Below are 13,363 nucleotides of genomic sequence, written 5' to 3'. Positions count from 1 at the left end.
CCCTTGGGGCTGGGGGATTTTTTTTTAAACCATGGAGGATCTGTCTTGTGCTTTTCATGCCATGTAACACACGCCTGCTCAGTGCCCACTAGACGCCAGCAGCATTCCCCTACCAGCTGTGAGAACCGAATGTATCTCTAGATACTACCAAATGCCCATGCGGTGCCAGTGACAAATTAAGCCCAGTTGAGAATCGTGGATGTAGGCAAAACTTTCATCCTACAGACTTTGGAGTATAAATGTGCAGACTATCTGATCAGTGCTGGGTTCTAGGCCCTTGAAATGACCAGATTTTTTGTAACAGAGGAGGGCCTTTTCTCCATTCTCGGTCCCTTGTTTCTTTAAGCAAGGTGGGTTTGCCTCTCAGGTTCCTGGGGTTGAAGCCCAGCTCCCTAAGCTTGGGCTCCATGGCCCTGATGAGATTCTTCATCTGAACAATGGGGAGATGGCTGCTCCTGTGAGAACTAACGGTCATACAAGTACTGAACTCTGGCTCACAGAAAGCCTTTTGTGTGTGGTGATGCTTTTTTTTTTTCCATGAACAATATCTCATGAAGGATCCTGAGAGTTCTTGAGATAACTCAGAACTCAAGATCTGAGCTTTGCTGGGGGTCAGAACCAGGCACGCGAACAGTAATTTCATGTTTCAACCATTGAATTCGCCTGTGTGTTCTAGGTGCTCTTGAACTGAGCTCCATTCCAGCAAAGGAAATCAAGGATGTGGCTCAAGAGGATAGACTCTGCATGCCTAGATGTTCATGGCTTACCAGTGTTAATCAATCGAGCATCAATCCATCAATCAGTCAACCAGGTACATCTTGCTATATGCCTGATACTCTGGTAAGTGACTCTCAAGTATGACATCACTTATCCACTTTATAGTGGGTAAGTTCTATAACTCGATGGGAACTGGGTGGTGGTAGCTCTCACTTGTAAGTCTTAATTACTCAGAAAGCTGACATCTGAAGATAGTAGTTCAAAGCCAGCTGAGGTAGGAAAGTCCATGGTCCATGAGACTCTTATCGCCACACACACACACACACACACACACACACACACACACACACCCCCCAAAAGCCATAGCTTAAGTGGTAGAGTACTAGCCTTGAGTGAAAAAAATTAAGGGATAGTGCCCAGGTCCTGAGCTCAAGCCCCAGTACCAGGATTAAAAAAAAAAAAAAAAAACACCCAAAGGTTCACTTATTTTGATCTTTCTTTTGCCTTTAAAACTTGATTGCGAATTTTGGAGTCATAACTTTTTCATCTCAAAAACCCCATAGACTATCTCTTGGCTTTCAGAATTGTAGTGAAGTCTGAAAGCAGTTTGATCTTCTGTGTATAAAGTTCATGCATTTGTTATTCCACACATTCAACAAATGCTGGACAAGCACCTTCTGTGTGCAAATGCACAACTAGATACAGTAATGAATGGAACAGAGAGAAAGCCCTGCCTTCACGGACCTGATGTGCTGGGGGTAGTAGATGACAAACAAAATGAACAAATAAATAATAGCATTTCTGGTGGTGACTCATGCTAGGAAGGTGAACAGAACTGAGAAAGGATAGGGAGCTAGACATGTGACAATTTTAAAAGGGCCATTAGGAAGCCTTTGGTGAGGTGTTTTATTGAACACCTCTACAGCAGTACTATAATCTGAGCAGAGAAGTGAGTCCCTTATCTCAGTTAAAGAGGGAAGTTGGGGGAATCAGAAGAATGTAGTGTGCACTCAGCTATAGTCACCCATGTTGATGTGCTAATACAATACAAAACATTCAAGTTTACAGAATTAACAGTGTGAGAATAGAGGGGAAAGCAATGAACCACAGTATTTGCAGAGGAATTTGATGTAGATCTTGAAGATAAAATGTTAATAGACATTACTATGTGTTGAATAACTTTAGTTTTCCCTAGCTGACATGGAAGCTTGATCCTTAGAGACTTAGACACCATTTTTCTGGTTCCTTCCCACTTCAATATGTGAGAGTAGGGAAATGCTCTCTGACCCATTTCCCCATCTCTTCTAGAGCTCCACCACTTGAGCACAGCACCACTTCCAGATTTTTCTGACTCAAGTTTATTGGAGATAAAAGCCTCACAGAATTGTTTGCCTGGCCTGGCTTTGAACCACGATCCTCAGATCTCAGTTTCCTGAGCATTACAGGTGGGAGCTATTGATGCCTGGCTCTCTTCCTGCCTCTCTTGACTTCCTTACCCTAGATCTGTGTGGTTTGGGCACAGGCCCCATGAAAATCCACTTACCCCAAGTATGTATGGGCTGAGTAACTCTATGAAAGACTCCGGATGCGTTCCATGGAAGAGCCATGTAGCTTACTGTCCTGCCCCGTCCAGCTCCTCACTTTTAATTTTAATTTTTTCTCCACAAGCCTATGCTGCCCATAGAGGAGGTGAGCCTGGAAAGTAGAGTCTGACCTCCTTGAGTTTTACGTGTTCTTTTCAGGCTAGCAGCCCCCCACCCCAGCCCAGATCAGAAATCCAAGTTATTTTCCTTACCTTTCTTTGAATTCTACTAAACAAAACCCCTATGCCACTTTAGAAAATTATTGCTATTGATAATACGTTTTACCTCCAAACTTGTGAATGTAAAAAAAAATGTAAAACATTTGTGAGCACATAGTTTCAGCATAACTGTACTTGTTAATTGCACAAACCACTAAAATACTGAACTTGTGTTTTTTGAACTGATTATATCTGTATCCATTTGCTATGCACCTTTATGCTTAAAACCTTCCAGAGAATATATTCCAAATATGTGCATACTATTAATACTCATCTTCTCGAATGCCGTATAAAATATGGAAATATATAAAAATAAAGGCTAGAGGGCACAAATTAAAACTAAATATTAAATGTAAGTTCTAATTGTTTCTTATACCCTGTCAAATAATTCTATACAAAGTAGAGACTATGTTCTGCACGAATATCTTCTTAAGAAATCCTGGCATATTAAGACAAATTGCTCCTACGTTTGCCAGATAAAAAAGTACTAATAACTTCCTCCAAATGCAAGCCATATGTCTAATTCTGTGAACACAATACAATAAAACTAGGAACTAAGAAAGTATTAGAGGGAAAACTTTAATTAATGGAAAGAAACCAATACTTTTGGTTTAGAAAGAACCTAAACTAGCAGTTATGGGCTATTTAGATAAAAGAAATGAGGGCATTATTTAAAAAAATGAATGGAATATTTCTAGAGCTTTAGTCAAAGTCAAATGCATTTCCTTAAGCTAAAGAACTATTAAAACAGTGAAAAAATCAAAGAAATAAAACTAACAGAAATTAGGGGAAATGCATGTTGTTTTCTGGTACTGGGCTTGAACTCAGGGCCTGGGCACTCTCCCTTATCTTTTTCACTCAAGGCTACTGCTCTACTACTGAGCCTCACCTCCATTTCCAGCTTTTTGGTGGTTAATTGGGGGGAAAGAACCCTACAGACTTTTCTCTCTGGGCTTGCTTCAAACATTGATCCTCAGATCTCAGCCTCCTGAATAGCTAAGATTACAGGTGTTAGCCATCAAAACCCATCTTGGAAATGTCTTTTTGAAAATAAGCGAAAAGTGTTATTCAAAGACAAAAGAGAGAAATAATTTAGGAATGGCAAAAAAAGTAAACTAATGACAAAACCCAAGAAACAAAATAAATGAGTAATTTAGAAACTACAAGGACATAAAACTGGTAACCAAACCCGAGAAAAGTTCTAGTGATATCAATAAAACCCCTTGCACAACTGGAAGGTGGTCAAAATACAGCTATAAAACATGAAAAATGAAAAAAAGTTTATTAAATTCCTAAAGAGAGTTTTTTAAAGAAAGGTAAGTTCATCAGCAGACTTAGGTGATTTCATCCGTTCCTCTTTTCTGCTTTATAAGCAGAAACTTTTTAATGTCATGCTAAACTGCTTTAGAACAGAAGATGGAAAGCAAAATTACGCAAAGGCAGAAAAGGGGAGGTCAAGTTTTCCTTTAGATGGTGTGACAAAAATACAGAAATTGGGTCTAATCGTGAGTAGCATTGTGTGAGCTCCGGATTATTTCGGGACTACCAGGAGTGCTTAATATTAGCAAGTCTCTATTAAAAGGTCAAATTCCTGTCTGTTACTGTGTCATGTGAAAATACCTGCGTGACTTGCTTCTCAGTTTGGAGGGCGTATTTGAGAATCTCTGTCCTAGTATAGTTCATCTCTGTGTTCTGTGAGATAGTGGTGTTTGGGGACTATGAACCCTGAGAGGCCTAAAGGAAGTTAGCAATCATTCTTTAGAACCGCGAGGGCAGTGAAACGTTCCTGGTATTCTGGTATTTAGCTAGGATAACTCAGGGCAAACAAGCAGTGGCTCCTACGTGAGTCCCTCCACAAAGTCACAAGGGCAGACACTCCAAATTGCTGGCATTGATTTGTAATCAAGCTGCTTCGCACATGGGCAATTCCTTCTGGCGTGCTACAGAGGGGGGAAGCAGCAGGGACATGTTTATTTAACAATGGTCAATAATTTTCTCAAGTAAAGTCAGTGGAACCAAGAAGTCAATTATTACGGTGTTAAAATAGGACAAATAGCTGGTCACTGGTGGCTTGCACCTGTAAACACAGCTACTCAGACAGCTGAGAACTGGAGGATTGTGATTTGAAGCCAGCCTGGATAGAAAGATTTGCTAACCATTATCTCCAACATGTCCAGCAAAGAGCAGGAATGGAGACATAGCTTGAGCAAATCAATATAGGACAACAACCACAAAAGGCAATATTACCATCATGACCAAGACTGTACATGAATTTGCTAAGACTCCATGTCTATTGCTGACTTGATAAAACTTAGTTTAAGTCAGGCACTGGTGTCTCATGCCTGTATTCCTAGCTACTCAGGAGGATGAGATCTGAGGATCATGGTTCCAACCCAACCTGGGCAGGAAAGTCTGTGAGATTCTTATTTGCAATTAACCACCAGAAAACAGGAAGTGGAGCTGTGGCTCAACGTGGTGGAGCACTAGCCTTGAGCAAAAAGAGCTCAGGGATAGTGCTCGAGCTTCAGTTCAAGCCCCATTACTGACACACACACACACACACACACACACACACACACACACACACACACACACAATAAATCTTACTTTAGACTTTTTACTCCACAAAATTTCTCCTTTAAACCAATAGTGAAGTCCATACATAATGATAAAATGCAAAAGATGGTTTTAGTGAAATAAGGAAAGTCCCTTTCTTAGATGTCAGTCACTTTTCCCCAGCTGTGGTAACCAAAAATATCTCCAGACATTGTTGGAGGTAGAAAGACATTATCTAAGGTAGAAAGTCAACCCTACTTGAGAATCTGTTTTAGAAATTCTAGTGAAAAGGAATGAAACAAGTACTTGGAATTCATAAAATTGCCAGATTTGGTTTGTATCCTAGACAACTTATAAGAATTGACAACTTATTGGGAATCACAAAAAGGAACTTTTAAAAGTAGCCAGGTAGGGAATAAATGCACAAAAATTATCCAAAGTGTCAACCACAATCAAGTAGAAAATGTAGGGAACTAAAATGTTTTATTTCAATAGCAAAAAATTAGAAAATTTTGCATCATAAACCAAAAATACATACAAAGGAAACAGAGTAAATGAAGATAGATAGTCTCAGGCCTACCTCTAGAATGAACTTTTAAAAATGGTAGCATGCTATTAATTGCTTCACTCTGTGGGTAGCTTCCCACTGCCTTCAGGTCAAAGACCTGAATCCATAACATGCTGTCTTTGGCTTCTTTTGATGTCTAGCAGAGGTTTGCTCCTGCTCACTTCCAGGGCTCTAGGGGACCAGGACACTTGAATATGGTGTCACCTGCTGTCCTAGAACATGTATCTCATCTAACAGTCTAGCATAGTTTTTGTTAGCATTTCCCCTACCTCAGGTCCTCAACTCCTCCCATTAGCCCCCAGATCCATCCATACCTAAACTCCCTGCCCTGGAATAATGGGCCAATCCCACTCACCATTAAAACCTACCTACTTCCCCTCTAGCCCCAGAGAAGCTATCACCTGGATAAGGTGCAGAAGCCAGCTGCCATGTTGCTCTCTCTCCTGTGGGAGAAATGGCTCCACTAATAAACCTCCTTATAAACCTTCTTCTCCTGTCCGTGACTATTCCATAAGGTCCCCTGGGATGGCTGGGACATATCCTTTCAGTTTTCAGCACAATGATCACCCTATCATAGAATTGAAGACAGAGAGATATTTTCAGTGTGGTCTGATGAGAGCAAAGTTTGATCACTTCCTTCATCTCTGCATCTTAATGTTACTCATCTATTCATTAACACAAATACAAGTGGGCCTTCCTTCCTTCCTTTCTTCCTTCCTTCCTTCCTTCCTTCCTTCCTTCCTTCCCTCCTTCCCTCCCTCCCTTCCCCTTCCTTCCTTCCTTCCTTCTTTCCTTCCTTCCTTCCTTCCTTCCTTCCTTCCTTCCTTCCTTCCTTCCTTCCTTCCTTCCTTCCTTCCTTCCTTCTTTCCCTCCCTCCCTTCCTCCCTCCCTCCCCCCTCCCTCCCCCCCTCCCTCCTTCCTTCCTTCCTTCCTTCCTTCCTTCCTTCCTTCCTTCCTTCCTTCCTTCCTTCCTTCCTTCCTCCTTTCATCTCTTCCTCCCTTCTTCTTTTCCAGCCTTCTTTCCTTCCTCTCTTCCTCTCTCCCTCCCTTCCTTCTCTCTCTCTTCCTTTATTCTTTTTTTATTTTTATTGTTACTTTTATTTTTTGACAGTAATGGGGTTTGAATTCAGAGCTTCACACTTACTTGGCAGGTACATTGCCACCAGAGCCATGCCCCTAGCCCTCTTTTACTTTTAGTTATTTTGGGGGATATGGTCTTATGTTTTTTACCTGCAATTGGCGTTGGACTACATTCTTCCTACCTGTATCTCCCATGTAGCGGAGATTACAGGTGTGCGCCACCATTTCCAGCTTGTTTTGTCTGGACTGACTTCGTATTGTGATCTTCCTACCTACATTTCTTAAGAACAGGAATTATAGGTATGTGCCACTGTGCCCAGTCCTTGGATGGGCATTTAATTCCTGCTCCAACAGCTCTCCTTTACCAAGACAGGAAAGATGGATGTATTCCTTAAGAGCTACGCCAAAGTGTTTTCACCAGGGAGAAGGAGCGAGGAAAGGCTGGTGGGCTGGCTGGGGGCAACAGGATGGAGTGTGTAGGTAGGTTTCTCCCTAAGAGCCAGGAAATGAGCCCTGGGGCTCTGGAGGCTCCATTTCCAAGCACAACACCTCCCCCTACCCCACACATCATTGGTCACGGACACTTCTATTTCACGGTCAATTGGCCATAATTTCAATTATGTAGGAAGCTTTTATTTTGCATGCAAATTCCAAAACAACTCAGAAATCTGCAAGAAAGGCCTAGGTATAAAAGACTTAAGACTTTCAGTCTTAGATGTGAGAATTACCCTACATTTTTCATCACCATCCACAGAGGTCCCAGGACACTCTGTCCATGTTCTGAGAATAATTATTGATTGTCAGGGGAGTGTCTGGAATGTACCAGACACTAAATATTAAATTAATGTAATGCTTTTTATTAGTTTTCAGAAAATTCAGTTTGCTTAATGTATATCTAATGTACATCTTAAAAGGCCTTGTAAGTCAATACAATTTACATATTTAAAGAAATGGTTGTACTGAATGTCTTGAGGATTAAAAAAAGACTTAAAACCATCTATTATGGTTAATAATATTTAAGATGGGATCTACTAGAGATACGATGTTGCACAGCAGCTCTCTAGCACTTTCATTCATCTGTTTGAGTCTCCAGATTTAATTTCAAAATTCAGGCTCTAAGTGTGAAGGCTTTTGGCTTGGGATAGTTTTTTTTTAAAATTTTTTTATTATTATTATTTTTTTTTTTTGCCAGTCCTGGGGCTTGGACTCAGGGCCTGAGCACTGTCCCTGGCTTCTTTTTGCTCAAGGCTAGCACTCTGCCACTTGAGCCACAGTGCCGCTTCTGGCCATTTTCTGTATATGTGGTGCTGGGGAATTGAACCCAGGGCCTCATGTATACGAGGCAAGCACTCTTGCCACTAGGCCATATCCCCAGCCCCTTGGGATAGTTTTAATGTCTCTCCTTCCCCTTACTCTTTTCTCTGTTTTAAGTGGGCAGAGCAGAGACTCGGCAAGATGGCTACAAAGCAGGCTCTGGCACCACAGAGAACAACAGGGAGGTCCTGGGATAAAATAGTTTCACCTTGGTTGCTCATTAGGATCACCTGGGAAATTTTTAGAAGTCTAGATTTCTCCAGGGCCAACCAACTTGGGGTGGGGTGGGGAGGGTTGGGGCTGGGGAGGCTGGCATGGGGGGGGCGGGGTTTGACTTGTACAATCTTCCCAGGGCCTCTAGCAGCTGAGGTTGAGAACCATCCTTCTGGTGCTAAGAACCTGTAGTTACTCTTTTACATTTCCCCCATGAGAATCATTCCATGACCACTACCTACAGCTACAGTTTGAACAAGTGATGCCTTCCCACATTCAGCCACAGATATGCAATGACAATGTGATAAGAATGAACAGGGGCCTTTAAGAACTGATGGGATCTCAAAGGTTCTTCCCTCCTGAATGGGAACCAATCCCTACGTCAGAAGCTTTGAGAAGAGTTTGATCTACTTGCCTTCTACCCTTGGCCAAGAAATAGTGTCCTTCCCTCCAGAAGAAGGAGTACCAAGGCGCCATCTTAGAAGCCAAGAGCAGCCCTCTCGAGTGCAGACACTGAACCTTCTGGAGCTTCACTTTGGGTTTCCTAGCCTTTAGAATAGTGAGAAAATAAATGCATTATTTTTATCTATTATTATATGGCCTCAGGTATATGTTCTAGCAACATGAGCTTAGACAAGCACTAGAATGTTCTCTATAAGGACTGAGGAGGGAGCTAATGTCCACAGAGAACCTATTGCACTTTGGACTTTGTGCTGGTTTTCTCCTATATCGAATGTTTACAATACTGTAAGTTGTAATGTAGGTATATTAGCATTGCCGTTTCAGGTGAGGAATCTGTAGATTGGAGGAGCAAAATGATTTCCCCCATGGTGATTAAGACCCAAGTCTATGCTGGGACCAGGAAATGTGGCAAATCTCTCTTCAAATCCTGTTGTCTTTCCATTTCCTTAAAGGTGCCAACAATGCCAGACCTTATAGTTAAGTTTGAGTTATCACTTCCTGGCCCAAAACCTGGATTGCGCAATGCTGATCCTCTTCCCTGAGCCCAGAGGCAAACATGAGTTAAACTAGAGCTGAAAGTCAGGGAGAGCTATGTGTTCTGGCACCCTATCCATTCTGGTACCTTCTCTCACTGAATCTCCTGCAGTTAACAGCTCAGGAGTCCAGATGCCTGCCTGCTGTGAAATCTTGCATGCACACACACAGGTATTAACACCCTCACTCAGACACCTGCACAGATAGACACCTACTTGCATTTAGTTATTAAACAAGTGTTTGTGGAAAACCTATGAGGGTACCAAGGCCTGGGCATGTATATGCTGATTATATAAGAAAGAAGTAGATTACCAAAAAAAACAAAAAACAAAAACAAAAACAAAAAAAAAGGTTAACTGAATAAGCTCCCAAGCCACTGGCTTTGAGTATGAATCAGTTTTCTATTTGTGGCAATGCAGACAAGTCACTTAAAGGTCTCTCTCTCTCTCTCTGTCTCTCGGTCTCTATCTATCAAGATTGTTATCTCTGAGAATCTACCCTCCGTGGCCATTGGCTGGAAAAGGGAGCTGGGGACAGTGCTCAGGACAGAGTCCTCAGAGTCTTTCGCTGCAGCTATGGAGAGGCTCCAGTGGCGGCAGTTGTGTCTGCCCTCATCCCTCTCCTGCTGAGGTGTCATCTTCCACAGGGATCAGGTGTCAAGCTGGAAGTGGCCAAGGCCAGCCAGAGGAGACCTGGAGGCCAGGGGTATTGATGTGGGCCTGTATCAGGGCATGGGTATGAGCTTGAGTTAATTCACCACCCTTGACTTTGCCTTGAGTCATGGGCCAGCTGTGGACATCCTTCCTCTCTCTTGGAATTTACCCGGTGGCTCCCAGGGTTGAGGCCTTGCCTGCAGCCTCTCAAATAGAAAGACAGACAGATGGGTAGACAGACATCTTCAGAATATGCTATGATTAAGAACATAAGTGCTGGTCTTAAACTCCTGGGTGACACTCTGTTGTTTTTTTTCTCTTTTTTTTTTTTTTTGTCCTTTTTGAGACAGAGCTTTGCTATGTAGCCCAGACTGCCTTCAAACTTGAGTTTCTCCTGCCTCCATGTCCCAAATGGTGGGATTTACAGTTATGCATCATCATGACTGGCTTTAGTTCCAAAAAGAAAGAAAGAAGGAAAGGAAGGAAGGAAGGAAGGAAGGAAGGAAGGAAGGAAGGAAGGAAGGAAGGAAGGAAAGAAGCAAGGAAGGAAGGAAGGAAAGAAGGAAGGAAGGAAGGAAGGAAGGAAGGAAGGAAGGAAGGAAGGAAGAAAAGATCCCAACTGAGAGAGGGCTCTATCTTCTCAGTAAGCTATTTCCTTCTGGCCTGTACTTGCCAGGGACTTTCAGTGTCACAGTGGGAACAAAATGTGCTAAACGGAACAGATGGGCCAAACCTTGTGCCCAGAATCACCAGTGCTGTTTAGGGAATCACTCTGATACAAAAGCTGCATCAGTGCTAGATCGGGGAGTCCAAACACCTAGAATTTGAGTCTGGATTGCTTCACTCTGCAACCTTGGGTATGTTCTTGAGTCTTTCTGCATCTCTGAGTCTTACCTTGAGTAATGGTCTAACAAAACACATCTTGTAAATCATTGGTTAAGCTGCTTCCCTGCCATCTTTGACAAAGTCATGTTTCCCCATTGGAGATGATGATCATTAATTCCTTTTCCCTAAGAGCTTCATCCTCATGAGCATCAGATATGAAGTTGGGGGTGGTTTGATTGTAGTCTACTCTTCTTTTAGCTCCATGAAGTACACACTAGTCTAAGCTTGGCACATGGTAGTATGTGCTCCACAAATATTTGTTGAATGATGAACTTGGAACTGGCTGAGCTTATTCAGTCTGTCTTACTAATTTCAAAAGTACTACCAGTTCTTGGGGACATCCTATCAATGGACATCCCAATCAACTGCCCACCAACCACGGCTGAGACACTTCAGAAAGAGCAAGAGATGTTGGGGAAGCCAGGCTTTTCCCACACTCTGGACCAAAGCCCTGGGGCTTGTTGCTACAATGTGAGGGCTCCTATCTTTTAGCCAGGACTTTGTGATCACCAAGTGCTACAGGAAAGTAGCACTTCTGGGACAGATCCTAGTGCTGGGAATCAGGAAGCAAAGTCCTACTACATGACTGATGAAGGTATAGGACCTACGGTGGAAGTCTACATTTCTGATAATAGTGGTTTTATTTGCCCAAGTGTCATGAGGATTCCATGATGTCATGTGATTTGGGTATCTGATAATAATCACAGTGACAGTGCACTGTAGTGTATTGAATAGAAGAGGAATCTGACAATGAATAAGTCAATGCACAAGCAAATGGGAAGAGGGAAAGAAACACTCTATAGCATGGTGCCAAGAGGAAAATGTAGAAGGCATGACAGATTTGGAGAGAGGAAAAAAAATTATCATGTTGCAACCATACAGTAATAACTGATTTGGATAAGAATCATCCATGGAGACTGAAATTTTTTTTTTTTTTTTTTTGGCCAGTCGTGGGCCTTGGACTCAGGGCCTGAGCACTGTCCCTGGCTTCTTCCCGCTCAAGGCTAGCACTCTGCCACTTGAGCCACAGCGCCGCTTCTGGCCGTTTTCTGTATATGTGGTGCTGGGGAATCGAACCTAGGGCCTCGTGTATCCAAGGCAGGCACTCTTGCCACTAGGCTATATCCCCAGCCCGAGACTGAAATTTTTGTACCTGTCTCAAACATCACCCCATAATTTACTTATGGATTATTGAGAGAAAATAGCATCTTTACAGTTGTGAGACCTAGGACAACCCACTCCACCAAGTGACCATTGTCAATTCATCAATAATAGGGCAGATGGGGCATATTGAGAAGCCCTCAACTTCTGTGGCCAGTTGTTCAAAATAAAAGAAAAACTAGAATCCAATCATGAGGCATCATTAGACAAATACGAATGGAGTTATTGTCTACAAAGTAACTCATCAAAAATGTCAAGGAGGGGCTGGGGATATGGCCTAGTGGCAAGAGTGCTTGCCTCATATACATGAGGCCCTGGGTTCAATTAATTCCCCAGCACCACATATACAGAAAACGGCCAGAAGTGGCGCTGTGGCTCAAGTGGCAGAGTGCTAGCCTTGAGCAAAAAGAAGCCAGGGACAGTGCTCAGGCCCTGAGTCCAAGCCCCAGGACTGGCCAAAAAAAAAAAAAAAAAAAAAAATGTCAAGGAAATAAAGCACCAAGAGAAGCTAGGGAGTACTTTGAGATCAAAGGAATCAGAGATGTGCAAAGTGCCATTCTGAATTGGGACTTGAACTGAGACATAGCTAGCAAGAACATCTTTGGGAGAATTGGCAAAATTAGAACATAGACCAGGAACTCAATAACAGTATTGCATTTTGGGGGGTTCATTTCCTGACCTAAGTTACTGCACTGTAGCATGCAAGGGTGTGTCTTTGTTCTTAGAAATGCATATGAAGTCCTTAGGTGTTAAGAGGAAAAAGGAAATGCTGGAGATCTTGGCTTCACGCATACTGGAGAGTGCACACAAGACTGCTTTCTTGGGGGTTCATGCAAAAGATGGCCTAGGATAGAGAAACTCAGCCATCTGAGGAGAGATGAAGTATTGCTATAGCCTGTGGAAAGACTGAAGAGAACCCTCAGACATATGTAACCACCTGGGCGTGACTGTGATGTTGGGGTTCTGGTGCATAATAATCCCCCAGCTTCCCCACCACCCCACACCACAGGCTCAATATGACTCAGATCAGAAACCCAAGACACCATGTTCTTCTCTTTATGTACTATCTATGCTCCCAGTCAAAACCCACTGGAAAATACATCCAAACAAAATTAAATTGACAGGGAAATGCATGTTTGAATGAAGCTTCTGCTTAGAACAATAATTTATCATGTTCTATCGTACATTTCTACAAAACCAGGACCATGGGTGGTTTAGCTGAAATGAGGGAATTCATTACTCTCGAAACATCTCTTGGACTCCCTGCACAAGGGGACAGGAGTCGTAGGGGCTGAAGCAACAGACATCCACTTCAACCCCAAATGTACCACACACTGCTGGGCCCTTTTTGTGCACAGCCTCTGTGAATTTTTTCAGTGACTTCTGAGACAATTTTTACCTGAAAAAACTGAGCTCCTC

This window comes from Perognathus longimembris, chromosome 6, assembly GCF_023159225.1.
Source record: "Perognathus longimembris pacificus isolate PPM17 chromosome 6, ASM2315922v1, whole genome shotgun sequence".
NCBI lineage: Eukaryota > Metazoa > Chordata > Mammalia > Rodentia > Heteromyidae > Perognathus > Perognathus longimembris.
This window is presented reverse-complemented; position numbering follows the sequence as displayed.